This window comes from Pinus tabuliformis, chromosome 3_1 (genome assembly GCF_031772625.1).
Source record: "Pinus tabuliformis cultivar Carrire ecotype Pingquan chromosome 3_1, CPIR1, whole genome shotgun sequence".
NCBI classification, from domain to species: Eukaryota; Viridiplantae; Streptophyta; class Pinopsida; order Pinales; family Pinaceae; genus Pinus; species Pinus tabuliformis.
In genome coordinates, this window is record NC_142301.1 from 793,621,467 (window position 1) to 793,638,860 (window position 17,394).

Here is a 17,394-nt window from a genome sequence, read left to right on the forward strand (position 1 = left end):
ATTGGTGATGAAATCCAATGTCGCAGAGATCAAAGTGAAAATTTTTATAGATAAGAGTGTTTAGAACCAATTACCCTGACAACTTACTTAATGAAACAGTATGGTGCAGTAACTTCGTTTATGCCATCTCGAGCGAAGATTTCTCTCCAAAAAGTCCAAGCAAGTCTAGTCGATGTCTGTTTCTAGTACAACAGGACCTTCCCTATATCGTCACCTTAGGTAGAGCCCTAGGATTATGGTCACTAATTTTACCAACTACAACAATTTTACCTAGGAGGACAGTCGCAGATCGGACATACACGCATGGGCAAAGTAACAAGATCAATCCCCTTGAAGGCTCCTCCACATGATCAGTTGGAGGTTTACTTTCAAGTGACCCCAAGTACCTTTCGGTACCATTGTAATACATGTAAATCACTCTATCATAGCTAATGAAGTGGGTATGATCACTTCACCAGATCCGACATGATCTCGTCCTCAACTCATGTATAAGAAGAGCTTCCCAGAGAAAAACTGAAATAATAGGATTTCTCTCCCTAACTCAAGATTCTATTGTTTTTTTGTAGATTTGAAAAGTTCACTTCCTTTTATATTCCAAAGCCCTAAAAATAATAAAATTTCTAGATGACTTTTATTAACGCTATGTTATTAAGTTGTCATTTACTCAAAGGGTAAATGGATGTGAAACTGATGGTATTATGACTTGATGGAAAACACTAATGCATCAAATATGAAATTTGTAATCTTTTCATTTCGATGAATTCTAGCTAGAGTAAGTAAAGAGGTTCTTCTTTAAATTATTAACTCCAAAATGTACCACTTCTAATTTTTCAATGCAATTCAAAGCTCTAGGTTGAAAACCACGTGATGTAATCTATGCATAATTGCTTGAAAACGATGCAACGATAATATATGCACAATTTCTGTGAACACTATGCAAATGTAATCTATGCACACTTTACGTTCATGAAATGAGAATTCTAACCATGTAATGTAATCTATGCAAGAGAATTATTCAAAAAAAACACAAGATGATTCCAAATTAGTGAAAGAACAACAAGACTATTTCCTTTCACTAACGCAACTAAAGAACCAATCAAGTGTAAGTAAAGGAAATCGGGTGAAAATTCCAAAGATGAAAAATAATAACACTCAAAGGCGATTGACACTCAGACACATTTCAGCCCTCCCTAGCGATTGAGGGAGAATTTTTTTGCAAAAACAAAAACAAAAATATGGAAAGTTTGTTAAGAAACTAAGGGAAATCTATGAGCAATGACCAAAGGAATTCAAATTCAAAACACCCAAAGAAATCCTTAATGAAAATTCTTGAATGAATGTTATGATATCAATGCTTAAAGTGTAATTCTGATTAAAATTCAGTAGTGGAATAAAAATGACTCTTGTTTCAATGCAGCACAAGAAGCACATCTCATCAACACACTAATTCTTGAGAAACCCTAGCTTTCAATCCTTGAAAACGAACATATCTCATGAGAAATCCTTCACAACACATGATCAAACACATGGAGACTGACTCGGGTTATAGACAAATGTAATGAACCCTTAAAAAAACAAAAATTTGGGCTTTAATGAGAGGAAAAACTATTTTTTTCCAAAAAAATCTCAGATAATGCGCAGGTAATCAGTTTAACTAGTGCGCATGTGCAAGTTGCTTAATACACAAATTGCGTAGATCTGTGCTCTGTTTCTAAACAGAAACCGCGTAGGTTGAGAAACTTAAAGAAAAAATAAAAAATTATCCAAACAAATCACAAAATATGAAAGATCATTAAATTATCAAGACTCAGATAAAGCTTATCAAAAAAGGTTCAAGAATAAAAAACAATATGTAATAGAATAGGATGTTCCCCAATGGAGTCACCAATTTTTTAGGCAGATAAATCCCTCTTACTAACAAGAGTGATCTCCCTATATCCTAAAAGGAAACTAGAAACAAATAGACAATCAAGTTAATTCCTTCCATGAATATATGTTTTCTTGAATCATAAGCTAACAAGGTGAGAAATGGAAATGCATACCTTATTAGGACATGCTTGATGAAGATCCCCCTTTTTGCTTCAATTCAGCTCCTCCATGCTTGAATTGAGACGTGTACACATGGAATCAACAAAGGATCAAAGGCATATGCATCGTAAATTATTCAATAATTCAAACTAGTGATTAAGGAGACTAGTAACAAACATCATTCAAATGGACAAATATAAATAATATAAACCATCCATGAAATTCATCAATTAATCCATTAAACAATGTAGTGAGAAGAAATGCTTGTTTGTATTAATTTCATAAACATAAAGGAGCTACAAAACATGTGCCTTGATGTTGTGAATATCCTCCCATTGATCTCAATCCTCTCCAAGGATGATAAGCTCTCCAACCTAATTCCCTCAGCATAAACTTACTCTCAACAGCCTCCCTCAATTCCCCCACCTATGGCTTGATTAATAGGCCAAAAGGAAGTAGTTTGAGATCCTTAGTCCATGGATGAGATCCACTAAAAGAGGGATGAGGGCTTCTAGAAGAATGGGAATTAGTTTCATCAAAAATGAGGTTAGGCTCAAATAAACATGAGTTCAAGGCTTTCTGATGGGAATGACTCGCCCAACAATGCTTCTAGATCTCACTTTTTATTTTTACTTTTTATTGATTGACTTGTGCAGTTTTTGTTCAAAAACATAGTGCAATTCTATGCTGTTTACAGTCAAATAAATTGCACATGTGCGGTCTTTGTTTAGAAAAACTGTGTAGATTCTCAAAAGCAAAGTTTTGTACCATGAGATCCAAAAATTCCACTTTATTCAAGGTATATAAGTTGTTGACTTGCAAGGGAGTGTTTCATGACATTTGGATGGATGGTGAGAGATCCAATTTTGATGATCAGTTTCCTAATGCCATAAAATGATTTGTAACAATGAGAACGCTATATCCATTTAGTTGAATTTGTATATAATAATGGTTAGCATGCTTCTTTAAATATGAGCCCATTCGAAGTACTGTATGGGTGTAGATGTAGAACACCCATTAACTGGACCAACCCGAAGGATAAATTAATCCTAGGACCATATATGTTAAAGGAAATGGAAGAAACAATCAGAAAGGTGAGAGAAAACCTTAAGGCAGCTCAAGACAGGAAAAACTAATATGCAGATAAGAAGCGGAGCTTCCAGGAGTTTGAAGTTGGAGACCACGTGTATGTGAGAATTAAACCAAAGAAAATTACCTTGCGATGGGGAAGTTGTGCTAAGTTAGCCCCACAATTTTGCGGTTCAAATTTTGGCATGTGTTGGGCCAGTAGGTTACCGGCTAGACTTACCTAGCCATATACGCGTGTACAACGTATTTCACATGTCATTATTAAAGAAATATATACATGACCCCCAACATATAATTGCTTGGCAAGATGTACAGGTAACAACAAATAGTACATATTGCACATAAGATATTTCAAGTATATACATGTGATAAATGATTAATTATAATTAAATGTTGTGGGTATAAGTCGAACCAGACAGAGAATCCCTGGTCAAACCCCAACGCATCCTAGATCGGAGAGAAGTACATCTGCAGAAACATCTTATCACCCAAGTTAAAGTGTAGTGGAAACACTTTAGCCCAGAAGAAGCTACCTGGGGATATGAACATATTATTAAAGAGGCGTACCCCACTTTATTATCAGATTAAGATTAACAAAACACCGGTACGATGTTTCGCTCAAGGGGGGTACGATGTAATGACCCCTGGTAAATTCTTAAAGAAACAATTACTATTTACTATGGTATGACTAATATGTTTGAAATAGAGCCGTGAAGGTTGAGGCATATAAACGAATGTCTATACATACATGTTTGATGTTGCTTATAATTCGATTTGTATAATGTTGTTGTTAAACCATGGTTGGGAAAGAAATACTAGAGCAAACATACCCCAGGTAGTTAGACAATTGTGATGGTTAGTAACCGAAACCCTCCTGGGAAATAAAGACTCTCAAAAAGAAAGCCAAAAGGGTTAAGGAACCTGAGGCAAGAGAGGAGAGGAGAAGGAGGAAAGTGACTCTTGAGCTGGTTGGGGAGTGGAGTTTGGAAGTCCTAGACTAAGTCTGGTAATGATCAGATAGTCTCAGGAATCTGAGAGATATGTTAAATAACTATCTGGCCGTAAAGCTAGCTCAAGGGGAAGGTGCAATGAAGACTGGCCTCACGGTTGGGTGGAGTATTTCTCTTCCCTGTGGTTTGAATTTTCATTCAAGAAATGAGGTAATTAGGAATAGGAGATTTCATTCTTTAATAAAATCCTATTTTTGTGTATTTACTGTGGCAAGATAGTGTGAAAATTATGTCCTTATTTCTGTGTATTTATTGTGGTAAGATAGTGGGAAAAATGCGTTAAAGTTACAATATATTTAGAACCTGTAATAAATAAAAAAGACAGAACTGAAGAAAATATAGGTAATCTAATCTCTGGAACTAGGTAAGGTCATGAAACACAACACAAACTAAATCAACAGAATGCATGGACAAATCAGCAACATATGGGTAGTGTTTACATCTGTAGATTGAGATGCTAATTAAATCTAGGATATTGAGATAATGAGCCAGCAAGAGGGTTAGCTCCGAGGCCAGGGAACTAGCCAACCTAGAGAAGTCCCTCAAGGTTATGGCGCAGTATTGGGCACAATAATAACCATAAGGAAATGAATTCAATCTCAGAAGCAATTGATATTGATACAATGCACTGTTATTCTTAAAAATTGCATAAAATAACACAGCATATACAATCACTTCACAGACCTTATTTTAGCATATATTCCATTACTTTTCGATTAGTTCCATTCATTTCATTATTAATAAATATCTGATACTAAATAACAACATTTTCTTGTGAATTGCAAGAAAGAGGACAATTGTAATAACGCTAAAATTCAATAGCTAACTGTAAAGATAATCATCAAACAAAGAGAACGTCGTTCTCAGCACTAAACCAAATTGTATTAATTACAGAAGGGAAACACTAGTTCAGAATAACCATTATGTCCGGGTGATTTTAGGTCCATTCACCACAAAGCCAGAAAAATCGTAAAACGACACAAGATCAGTATATATGTAAACAGTGATTAAATTAAAATCGGATGCATCAATGGAATAGTCCTAAACATTAACAGTATCAAAATAAATAAATTAATCCATTCGACAGTGTTGAGGGCTCAATACGGAGGCTAATATTCCAATGGAAAATGACCCATAAATCTTGTACTCTCTGCATAACCCTTATAAGGGTCGAAAACCTGATCAAGGTTACACACCTAGAGGTTAAAGAGAAAGAACACTTGTTAAATTAAGCGGCAGTCTGAACCGAGAAAGTGCGGGCTCCAAGGGAGATGGACATACCTGTAGACAAAGAAAATTAAAACAGAGTTAGTGTGGACCCAATAATAGCAACCTACAGGAAGAATTCATACGGTTGTACAAGCAAGTGTTTTCATGTAGAAGAAAACAGGTCATGTGGGAACCTTGCTTCGTGACCTGGGGTACCAAGAAACCCATTAGAAAGCCCTCTAAGCAGCCAAGGCAACCTTCAATCTATGGCAGACCAAGAACATGAAAGTAAACAACAAACTCACCTACCAGAAGAAGGGGTGAGCCATGCCAGCAAAGAGACACCAAGAAAGAACCCTCATAACCAAACCCAAGTTCAGCCTCACTGCAAGTCTGCAAAACCCTAGATAGACATTTGACATTGTAAACAAATGAATTAAACTATAACCACAAGAAATTTACAGCAAGACTGCAGTTAGGAAAATGACCCAACTTACCAGTTAAATTCTGAAGGAGGTGGTGGGTGTGCTCGACCCAATTTCTCTCCAAAACCCTCGAGAAATGCCATGGGTTGCAAAGTTTCAAACCCTTAGGTCTCAACCCCTATTTTCACCAAAGACTTCAACACCAAAGCAGAAAGGATCAAATGATGTCAGAGCGCGATGGGAGATGGCAAGTTAGTTTTTTGTTCACTTGTTCGGCTAGCCCTTAGTCGTTCGATCAAGATAACAACCGAGTCATGGATTGGGACATAGATCCCAAACAGTGGGCGCCAAATGGATAGAGTTAGCATAGTTTCTATATGCTCCTATAATCTCATAAATATCTATTGGATATATAAGCCCAATGCATAATTCAAACTATCAATGATGGTCAATGTAATAATCCCCCATACCAACTATATAGGTTCATAAATAATAATGATTGCATATAATGAATAATAATGAAGAACAATTATGTTGATGAAACCTTGTTATATGTATTGTTTCTTTTTTATCTGCTATGGTAAAATTGTTAATTAATCTATGGGTATGTTACAATATAGCAGTGTGAAAATTAACAATTTCTCGGTTCTGTATTTTTATTTCCACAGTGTAATTTTATTTGTGAATAACTGCAATGTGAATTATTTGTTATTTATCGTTAGTAATTTAACAGAAGACAAATAGAATATCAAAGTTAGGAGAATAACATCCAGTTGTTTCAATTCAAGGAATTTTCACATGGTATCAAAGTAGAGAAGATTGGATCAAAGGCTCTATGTGAAAAAAAGTGAAATCGTGCAATTTGAAAGGGAGATCTGAAGCACTATTTCCATATCTACGCAGACTAGCTAGGCAATGCGAATTGTTGGATGCAAGAAAATTGAATTCCAGTTTATGGTGAAGGAAAATTTTGATTTTCCTCAAGAGCAGTAGCAGAAGGCAGTAGAATTGCCAGAGAGATTGTTTCAATGAGCAGGTTAGTTGATTCACAGAGAAGATTTAGCGCAATAAATTTGCAGTAAGGGTTTCGCAGTGGCATATCAGCACAAAGGCAGGAAGAGAAAGGCACATAGAGAGGCAATTTCCATAAATTCTCAGAGGGTTTCTAGTTTTCTAGTTGCAAGAAAGGAGGTCGTAATTTCTGGTAGAAGAAGGTTGTAGTAGACTTGCCAGTCCAAAGAGAGCATGCTTAAGGTTCAGCGGTGTGTTCAAGTGTCAGAGAAGGACAACTGAAGGTAGTGCGTGTTGCCTAGATAGGAGTAGCAAGTAGTGCAAGTTTCAGGAAGGACACTGGAGGCAATTGCAATTTACCTAAGAGAAAATTTGCACATTCCCAGTGAGGAGTGCAAGAGCAAGAATAAGGTTGAGTTATTTTGCTAGGAGGAGAAAGATATTTATAGTGTTTAGAACTCTAGTTTATTTGAGTTTTCGCAGAGATGGCCACAACAGGTCTTAGAGATCAAGATAGACTAGACATTAGAGGAATTTTGAGGTCTAAAATTGGCCTCCTAAGAAAAATGTACAACCAAAATAAACTTTATAAGAACCAGTAGGATTCAAGATGATGATGTCAGCCATGGGGGATGATTCACCATTTTTGGAGTAAAAATGTAAAAAGGTTAAAAAATAATAAAATAATAAAACTATTTTTTCAACTTGTATTTTCAACTTATCTCCCTAATTTTTTACTCAAATTGCAAGCGGGAGTACTCGTTGGATGCAAAATTTAATTCCTCATTACCCATTTTGCATACTTTCGATGGACCCTGTTACACAAAAAATGAGAAATACATGAAAAACGTGATTGCATTCACGTTTTCCATGTATTTCTCATTTTTTGTGTAGCAGGGTCCATTGAAAGTATGCAACATGGATACTCCTTGGATGAGGAATAAATTTTGCATCCAACGAGTGTTCCCACTCGAAATTTTAGTAAACCCATAGGGAGATAAGTTGAAAATACGAGTTGAAAAAGTAGATTTTTTCTTTTTTCCCTTTAAAACTTGATGATTTAATCTAATCTTATTTTGTTATTTCCACTATTATTTTATAATTTCCTTAGGAGGCCTATTTTAGACCTCAAAATTTCCCTAATGCGTAGCATCTTGAAGGCTAGGGTACAATTCCTTCTAGACGAGCACGGCTTGAAGGAATTTGTGACTGTAGTAATGGATGAGCCAACATATAAACAATAGTTGGCAACCGTGAAGAAGGAGATGGCCAAAGCCAAGAGGATTTTCCTAGACGGGGTTCACTTTCATATCATCATGCATATTGTAGACAAGAATATAGCAAAGGGCATGTGGGATGTTGTCGTGACATTGCATGAGGATCCATCTGAGAATCTGAAAATGATTCTCAAGGAGAAGTTAAGGAAAACAAAGATGCAAAAGGGTGAGAATGTTACTTCCTATTTCACCATAATTTAGGGTGTTAAAGATGAATGTGTAGTTGTAAGAGAGAAACCATCTGATAGTGAGATGGTGTGCACAGCACTCAGCGTGTTCTCTAAGGAGTGGCATACATTCGTCCAAGTTATTTCTGGGAGAGACACACTTCTAGGTTGGAAGCATCTATGGAGTGACTTCACTTAGGAGGAGATGAGGCTCAGTCCCATTGATGGTCCTACCAACAATAGCAGCAAGGCACAAGGTGGAGGAGGAGGAGGAGAATGTAGCCCTTGTAGGAACGGGAAAAGCAAAGAAAGGCCCCAGTGAGGGATAAGGCTAGAAAGGAAAGAAGAAAAAGAAGACTTGTCAAAGGTCAAGAGCTTCAAATGTGGTGATTTTGGTCGCTACATCGCCCAGTGTCCCAAGAGGAAGAAAGACAAGTAGGGGAAGCAGACCACAACATTAGCAGAGATTGATGATTTGTCTGCCAAGTTGGAGGATGAGTTCGCTATGTTTGCAACACTATCCTCAAATGGGGGAGGAGTATGATACGAGCAGCAGGAGGTCTAGATCTAGCCATGGAGGCTTGATCAGTAGATCAGATGCAATTATTCTTCACATGGATGAGTACATTTTCTACGGGAGCCCACAGTATAGAGGACCAAGAGGATTGAATTTTTAGCCAAGCGCAATCAAATCTTAAGAGATGGTGCAGAGCTAATTGCAGTCAAATACTTGAGAGGTAGTTGTAGTGCCAACTGGGTGCATTCAAGTGCTTAGTAAATAGTGTATAGCTAGTTGCATTCAAAGACTGAAGAGATAGATGAAAACTTAGTTGCAGTGGCATAGTAGATTAGCGAGAGCTAGAGACTCAGAGGTACTCTAGCTTCAAAGGGAGCAGCCCTATGGGAGTTAGATCTTCAGGTTATGAGAATATCGGCACATAGTTGCAGTGATAGAAATAGCGCAGAGACAGTACAATAGCAGCAATGCAGATGCATCAGCAGTGTGAGATCAGAGTATGTGTAGTAATATGGTGGACAGTGTTTGCTAGAGTGGTTTTCTTCACAGTGATTTCCAATAACAGGGAGTCAAATTAGTTTGAAGAAGTGAAGGAAGGAGGTATAACATATGTTAGACACCAACAGTGTGGATCAATTCAGCTTTAGCATGTTACCACATACCAGCAGGTGGCTAATATACCCATGAAAGCCCTAGGGAGAGCTAAGTTCGTCTTCTTCATAGAAAAAATGGGCATAGTGGAGAACACCTTCCTCGCTAAGAGGGAGTGTTTATTTTTGGAGTAGCATCAGATAATTTTTCTAGTCTCTAAGGTGTTAGAGAGGCTAAGGAACATGAGATCTCCAAAACCCAGAAAGGTTTCGAGAGAAAACGCTTAGAAACATCTTCATTAAATTAATTGATTAATAACTAAAAGTTCCTAAGTCTAACTTAGGAAAATTGATTAATTAATGGGTATTAATTGAGAAAATCGATTTTTCTCTAGAGACTTCCAGAAAATTGAATTGATGGAGTCTAAGATGATTTGAACCATCGATCATGATTAGATCTTGGTCGTTGAAGCTCCAGCAAGAGATTATAAGAGCAGGTCAAAGGAATTGGAGAAGGCACACCAAGCGAGCAAGGCAGTTCAAATTAACCAGTTTGTTGTATTCAATAGGGTGTAGTTTGAGCCAGGGGAGAGATAGTAGCAGGGGTATGCGACAATGAGAATTTCCAAATAAATTCTTAGGAGGTTTTCCAGTGATCCAGAGTCAAGAAAGGAGGTTGAACTATCTAGCATAGGAGGTTCTATTCTGCAGTGTGAGTTTCCCAAATTGCTAATTTGCGTTGTCAGAAGGAGCAGCATTTCAGTTGCTAGTGCCTGGATCTATTCCTGGGAGGAAAAGTGAATTGTTTCAAGAGGTAGAGGGAGGCAGGATGACTTGACTGGAGGAGGTTCCAAGGAAAAACGTGTTAATTTTGGAAGCTCAGGGACGAATTCCCTCCTTTGGACAACCTTCCTTATCAAAGAAGACCTGTACTAGCCCTTGGAAGAATTTAATTTGGTTAAGGAAAAATATATTTTAATATGGAAACCCCCATGTGCACAAATTGACATGTCGGCCCAAAAGGAAATTGGACACCCTTGGATGGCTATAAATACAAGTCAAGTGACCCTCATTTGGAGATCATCAATCATTCTTATTTCTTTGTTTTGACTCACACATATCTGAGGTTGGTTCGTGGAAGTTGGTTCACTCAAGTCTGAAAATTGCAAAGGTCTAAAGCTCGCACGTGTGACTAAGGTTTTTGGTTCTCAATCGCAGGGATGCTACAGGGTATTTTCGATCACAACCACAGGCACGTAGGCTCATGAGATCGGTTGGAGGGTTTCAGTGGCACGCACATCTCTCTCTCCATGCGGTTGGAACTTAGAATTTGATTTTGACAGTTGACCGCAATTGACCACAGATTCCAACAGTTGATGACAATTGACCATAGGCTTTTGAATCATGGTTTTTATTATTAGCATTGTTGGATTCCTCTCTTGGATTTTGTTTAGTTGATTTTGCTAAATAGTTTTGTGGTTGAAGATATGGATCATTGTCCTCTGTCTTTGCTAAAACATTCAACGACAATCTAATAAGAAGAAGAAATTGAAAGGGTTTTCCCCCTTTTGGGGTTTTTCCCTAGTCTCCGACCAATCCTAGTGTCTTTATGTGTGAATGTTTTTCTTCTATTGTTCCTTTATGTTCTGTTATATTTATGATGATATTGTTCTTTCTATATAATTGCATATATTGTTGAATAATGTTGTAAAACTAGATAATGTTATGATGTTGTGGGGTGAATTTAATATGTAAATGAAAAAATGCAATTATATAAAGTAAATAACAATATAGCCCAAAGAAAAATTAACATGGTATTAAAGTTGGGCTGAAGAAAAGTCATTAAGATCACCCCTATGAAGACACCATTGATGGAAGCAATAAAATATAGAGGAGACCTCAAAGAATGCTAGGGTTTGAAGGATACCCTAAGCAATTTGGTTATTAGGGTTTAATGTATATTCTGATGTTAGGATTTGGAAGAAATATTGGATTATGATAAAGGTTTGAGATATGCAATCTAGAAACCCTAACATGATCAGTGTGACTATGCTCTAGCACTTGTGATAGGTTTGATGTAACCCTAGTTGGGCTAAGCCTCAGTTAGGCCTTGGTTATTGATTAATTCGATGGATATATTAAAGGAAACATTGTTATATGGATAATGGACAATAACGACTATTGAACACTGGTTCAAGAAGAAAATGATCACTTCTCGTTAAAGATAAGTACCTTACATATTTATGTTATTTCCTTGTGACATTATTCTTGTTTTGACTTATTTTGATTATTGCTTATACTTCCTGCATATCTGAGTGTTTGAACACTTCTAATCTCTAGATGAGATGTGATAAGAAAATCCATTCAAGGATCTTCTATGGTTCAAGAAATGAAAGCTAGTGAAAGTAGAAAAGCGTTGGTGGTACCTTCATAAAAGACTCATGGTTATGAAAGTAAGCATGATATCTAATAGATGTGATATATTGGTACACTTGATATTTGGAAAGGATCATACATTTTAGACATGATGAATTTCCTAAATGCATTGATTTTAATATATGATAACTTGATACTATAGTTAAATGCTTGTAATAAGCATGGTAACTTTGATGATGAAAGTGTAACAATAAGATGGATACTCAAGATATTCTTGTTGACCTTGTTTAGTTTTCGATAATCTTAGAAAATATGAATGGATACCCTGACTTGAAATGATAAAGAAGTGATGTAGTGATTATGATCCTTGAAGTATGATGATACACTTGTCAGCTGCCCTAATTATATGACACTAACCCTTGATGAAATTTTGATGTCATGTTCATATGTGATGATGAAGTAGTTGATGCTAACATGTTATGACCATGATGAATATATGTTTTAGAACCTGATATAGTTTGATTTCATGATCTAACAGTTTTGTTGATGCATGACAGTATTATGATAGACAGGTTGATGTTTTGAATGATGATGACTGAAGTGGCTTCCCCTTTAAAGGGAGAAACTCTCCATGAGATCTCAACACATATTATTATTTGAAAATAAGACACTTGACTATTGAAGGAAGAATTATGGTCATGAATAACCATCTAATGTTGTTAAAAAAGTTTTGGCAAGTTATGATCTAAGCAGAGAAGGTTTCTCCTAGTCCAAGCCCCAACCATTGGGAGAAAGGCTTAAGGGTGTGGTTATAAGCCTCCCAACCGCATGGAAGAAGGCCTATGAGTGTGGTTGAGCCTATAGGATTCAAAAACTAAAATCTTATGCATAGGACTAGGAGCACACCAAAAGTATGACAGACCTACAGACATGGAGCAGATGATGGAGAGGTCTATGAGTAGGGAAGTTTTTTTTAAGAGTTACAAATGTTTGAATCAATATAGAGAATGTGAATGTCTTGGCTAATCTTGTGTTTGCAAGGGACTGAAATATGCATATCAGTATGTTGCTTGCCTTAATATATATATATATATATATATATATATATATATATATATATATATATATATATATATATATATATACATACATATATACATATATATATATATATATATATACATATATATCAAGAAGGATATTTTATAAGATATATAAAAGGTTATACAAGGAAAGTAATATATAAGGGGTTATAAAGTTTATACATTTGACTAAAGAAAGATAAAGGGGAAATTGTTAAGGATTCAATACTAAAGTTTTAAGGAATAATAAGTTTGAAGGTTTATTACTGAAGAAAAAAATGGAACCTAATTTGGAATCGAAGAAAATAATTTCCATAAACTAAATATAACTATGCTTCAATGCTATTTAGAATTAAAGGGTCTATTGCGGTAAAAGATGTTACTATCTCTATCTCGCTAGCCGAAAATAAATATTATATAAAACCTAAAATCGCAAAACAATTAGTGATTCCCGAGTTAAATATAATTGAAAATTTTGACTGTTTTAACAACAAAATATATGACATAACCAATTTACAATTAAATGTTGGAGGTTATACATTCGTATCACAATTCTCAGTTCAAACCCTATGGAGTGATCAAGGTGACATTATTTTAGGTTCACCCTATATGGAAACCCTTGGTTCCTTCATCCTGAATACGAAAAGGAATTTTTTGACATTTTCTTACAAAAAAAAAAAAATAACACTACAGGATGTCACGTGAATCCAAATTCAGTAACACCAAAAGACATCCAAGATATTTCAAAAGTAATTTTTCAAGAAGGTAAAAAGGTATTACAAAATATGCAAAATGAAATTGACAAAATCACTGCTGATAGAAATGAAGAAGTCTTGTGACTTAAGGATCATAGCGAAAAATTACTAACACAAATTAAAAATCTTAAGAAGGAAAAGAAGTCATTAAAAGGAAAGTTATAACATTGTATTCAAGAGGAAGCATCAAAGTCGCTAGTCATAACATCCCCAGTTGAAGATAAAGAAACAAATACTGAACCAGTCAATAGCAGAACTCAAGAAGAGGATCAATCGGTTGAAGGAAAAACACTCTCACATGTTACAATCCAGATGATGAAAATTCCAAATGAAGATTGTGTACCTAACTCAACAACCATAGTACCAGAAGGAAATCAAAAAAATTCCACACACTTAATAAGGGAAATTCAAACCAAAAAATATCCCTATCGACATCTGAATCATGAGAGTAGGCAACTCAATCAAGCTACGTATCTGTACCATTCAGAATAGAAACAACAAGTTGATGTTCCAAAAAATATTGAAGTAACCTCAATCCAGTCTTATGATGACAATTTGTTACAAAATTCCAGTGATCAAAATATTAATCTAGGATGGTTTGATCCCTTCTCAATGCGACAATTTTGTTTGTCACTTAGAAGATATTATCAACTTGTATCAATGAACATGACAATGACGAGACTAGAAGACATTTGAAACCAGAAAAGAGATCAAGCCTTTTGCATCAACAAGCTTTGAGGACAAAGATTTTTTGAGGAGGAAGGCAATTTACGAATAAAATATATAAATAATATAAATATAAATAATTGTAATAATGATTGGCTAAATAATAATTAGTTAAACAAAGAGGCATGTCTAAGGAGACGACCACTTGTGAAAGGGTGCTTCCCTAGATTTATATACAAGACCCTCACTCTCATTGTATCATCATATTATTCATACTTTCTAATATATATTCTTGAATCTCAATGGAGATCTTTATATTCCAAGTCTTCTCAAGTATTTAACCTCAAGAAATGAAATTTGTTCGCTTCAGATTGCTTGAGCTAGTATACAACAGTATTTGGTAACAGTTGAAAGGGTTTGACAAGATTTGGCTTATTGACTTGAATTAATATAGATGAATAGCATTGGAATTTTGTCATGATGCTTGAATAATTCATAGATATGTTTTGTCTTATTGATTGATTGAATTGACAGTAATAACAAGTTAGGGTTTTGATCAGATTTGGTACTTGATAATGGTAATTTTCCTTGATGTGAAATAACAGTGCTATGTGGGCATAATGACTTTCAGTGACTAATATTGATATTCACATTGATTGAAGTGTAAACAGTTGTGATTCAATACACAATGATCTCATAATGAATGGATGAAACTTATATGACTTATTCTTGATGTATGATAATAATAAAAAAATCCATATTATGATTATGTGGATGACCTAATGAAGTTTGATCTTTCTTAATAACAAGTTGTTGACATGAAAATAGATAAGTTTATAACCTGGTATTTGGGTGTAAGGTCTTCCTGACACCTAGTCCAAAGAGTTTGTGATATTGGCAGAAACTTTTATGCCTTTAATATTAGTTTTGATTTGCCATTTAAGGTTTGATAAACAGACTACTTGATTTGATTGCACAGTGTTAATTGGTTTGAGGTTGAGCATATTGGTTTGGTCAGTATTATGATTGCAAAAAACATTTTATGGTTTGAAGCAAGCTTTCTAAGCCTGACATATTTGCATTGACAGTTACCCGATGAAGCCTGAAAGTTGTGTTGATCCAAACCTCTACTTCAAAGTGGTCCAAGGTATGCTTTTGATCTTGATTTTATATGTTGACGATCTATTCTTGGTAGGTAACAAGCCTATGATGATCAAAGTAAGAGGGAGTTGGCCTCTGAGATCGAGATGGAATACCTTGGCATGATGCACTACTTTATGAGATTAGAAGTTTGGAAAAGGAAAATACGTTGTGAAGTTATTTGGCATACAAATCCTTGGACACCCCGATGGAATTAAATTTCAATAAGTTATGCAGAGATATTGTTGGACCTGACTTGGAAACTGACAGTTGATTGAAGCATTGATGTTCCTTGTAACATCCATCTAGATATATGTTTTGTAGAGAACGACCTAAGTCAATTCGTGATTAAGTCTCTTCATACACACTGGGTTGACGACAAGAACTTTTTGAGATATTCGCATGGGATGATCAATCTTGGTCTAAGATATACTTCCAAGGATGTATGACTACACAAATACACTAATGATGATTAGAATGGAGAGAATTATTGACAAAAAGAGCACATTCGGGTGGTGCTTTAGTTTGGTATTTTCCATGACATTTTGATGAGCAAGAAATAGGAGTTTGTAGCTTTAAGCGCGGTCAAGGTTGAGTACATTGTTGCTATCATGGAGTTGTGGGGAAATTTGGCTAAGGAAGCTCTTTGGAGAGTTTTTTGAGCGATTCTGGATTTGACAATGATACATTGCGACAATAAAAAGTGGGATCCAATTGGAAAAAAATCCATTATATTGTTGGAACTGAGATATCTCCTTGTGTTGAGACAATTCTGCTATATGAGACAAGCTTAGGCTTGTGGTTGCTACTTCCGTAAGAGGGAGGATGAATAAGGTATCCTTTTGTGACATGTATTTATTCTAACATAATATTTGATTTAATGAACTGCATGAATAGGGAATCAGACGATTGTTGTTCTTGGTAATGTATGAGGCTGTGTGATTGAGTTATTCAGTGAGATGTTTAAGCTAGTACCAGATATGAGCACATTGATATGTTTTTGATCTACATATAGTAGGGTTGATCAAGGACGTTAACCTAGATCTTCCCCTTTGTCTAAGCTCCCAGGGTGAGGAATTGAGATGTAGGGCTCCTGGGGTTGACGGATCTCTGGACAATAAGCTATCATCCCTATATGTCACCGAAGGGTGGAAGTTGTTGCTCCCCTATCTTGGTCTAGTATATTATACCCCAATTTTCATCATACCCACAAGTTAGGCTTGTTGGGATTGTCACTCCCTGTCTGGCCAACGGGTTGAGATGGCTTGGGGGTGTGTGATCCTTACCTTTGGTAATTCGGTTATCTCACACAAGCTTATGATGCAAGGTGTTCTACCACGTGACTCTTGAGGGTCATCATTGGGAAGATTAGCAAAGGGTGGAAGGTGTATTCTCCTCTATGAGATGACTTTGGGTGAGAGTATTCCATAAGACCTTCCCCACTATCATATACATGAGGTGAGAGTATCCCATAGGACCTTCATCATTGTCATTGGATTCTGGGTTGGGATGTGCTCCTCGATGTGGTTCTAGGTTGACCACGACTCCCTAACGATAATCTTTCTTAAGTTTCCAGGGTAGTAGCATTGATCTCCTCGCTGGCAGTGATTCTAAGTGGTAGGCGTGGCTTCCAAATCAATAGAGGATGGTAGCTTGGACTCCACTCTGATGTCAAATTCTTCTTCTTTTAAATTCAAGAGTGTTTAACATATGAGAAAAGATAATGAGCATTGTATCATAAGAAGAAATGGGCAAATGATCATAGATGAGAACAGATGAGCACATGAGCAAACATGAGTTGAGATATGCAATGACGACATTTGACGATGATGAGATATTTTTGATAGGACATATGTTGCGGCTGGTAATTCTCTCTAACAAAGAGGGAGTGTTAATTTTGGCAGCTTATGGACAAATTCCCTCCTTTGGACAATCTTCCTCATCAAGGAACACCCCTACTAGCCCTTGGAAGAATTTAATTTGGTTGAGGAACAATATATTTTAATACAGAAACCCAAAAGGAAAATGGACACCCTTGGATGGTTATATATA

The 17,394-nt window shown here is 36.0% G+C and overlaps 1 long non-coding RNA gene across 9 annotated transcripts; it reads right to left on the minus strand.

Annotated features, from left to right (window-relative positions):
- Positions 1–2,042: 2,042 nt before the first annotated feature.
- On the minus strand, positions 2,043–6,122 carry LOC149189827 (uncharacterized). Of its 9 annotated transcripts, none has more exons than XR_016255940.1 (3): positions 5,834–6,114; positions 5,646–5,739; positions 2,043–2,100 (listed from the first exon to the last, which is right to left on the minus strand). It is a non-coding gene; the product is annotated as an uncharacterized LOC149189827 (long non-coding RNA). The 9 variants fall into 9 exon arrangements; XR_016255943.1 differs by lacking the exon at positions 2,043–2,100 and adding an exon at positions 5,119–5,408 and having other exon boundaries at positions 5,642–5,729; positions 5,834–6,122; XR_016255938.1 differs by lacking the exon at positions 2,043–2,100 and adding an exon at positions 5,119–5,305 and having other exon boundaries at positions 5,834–6,115.
- Positions 6,123–17,394: the final 11,272 nt, after the last annotated feature.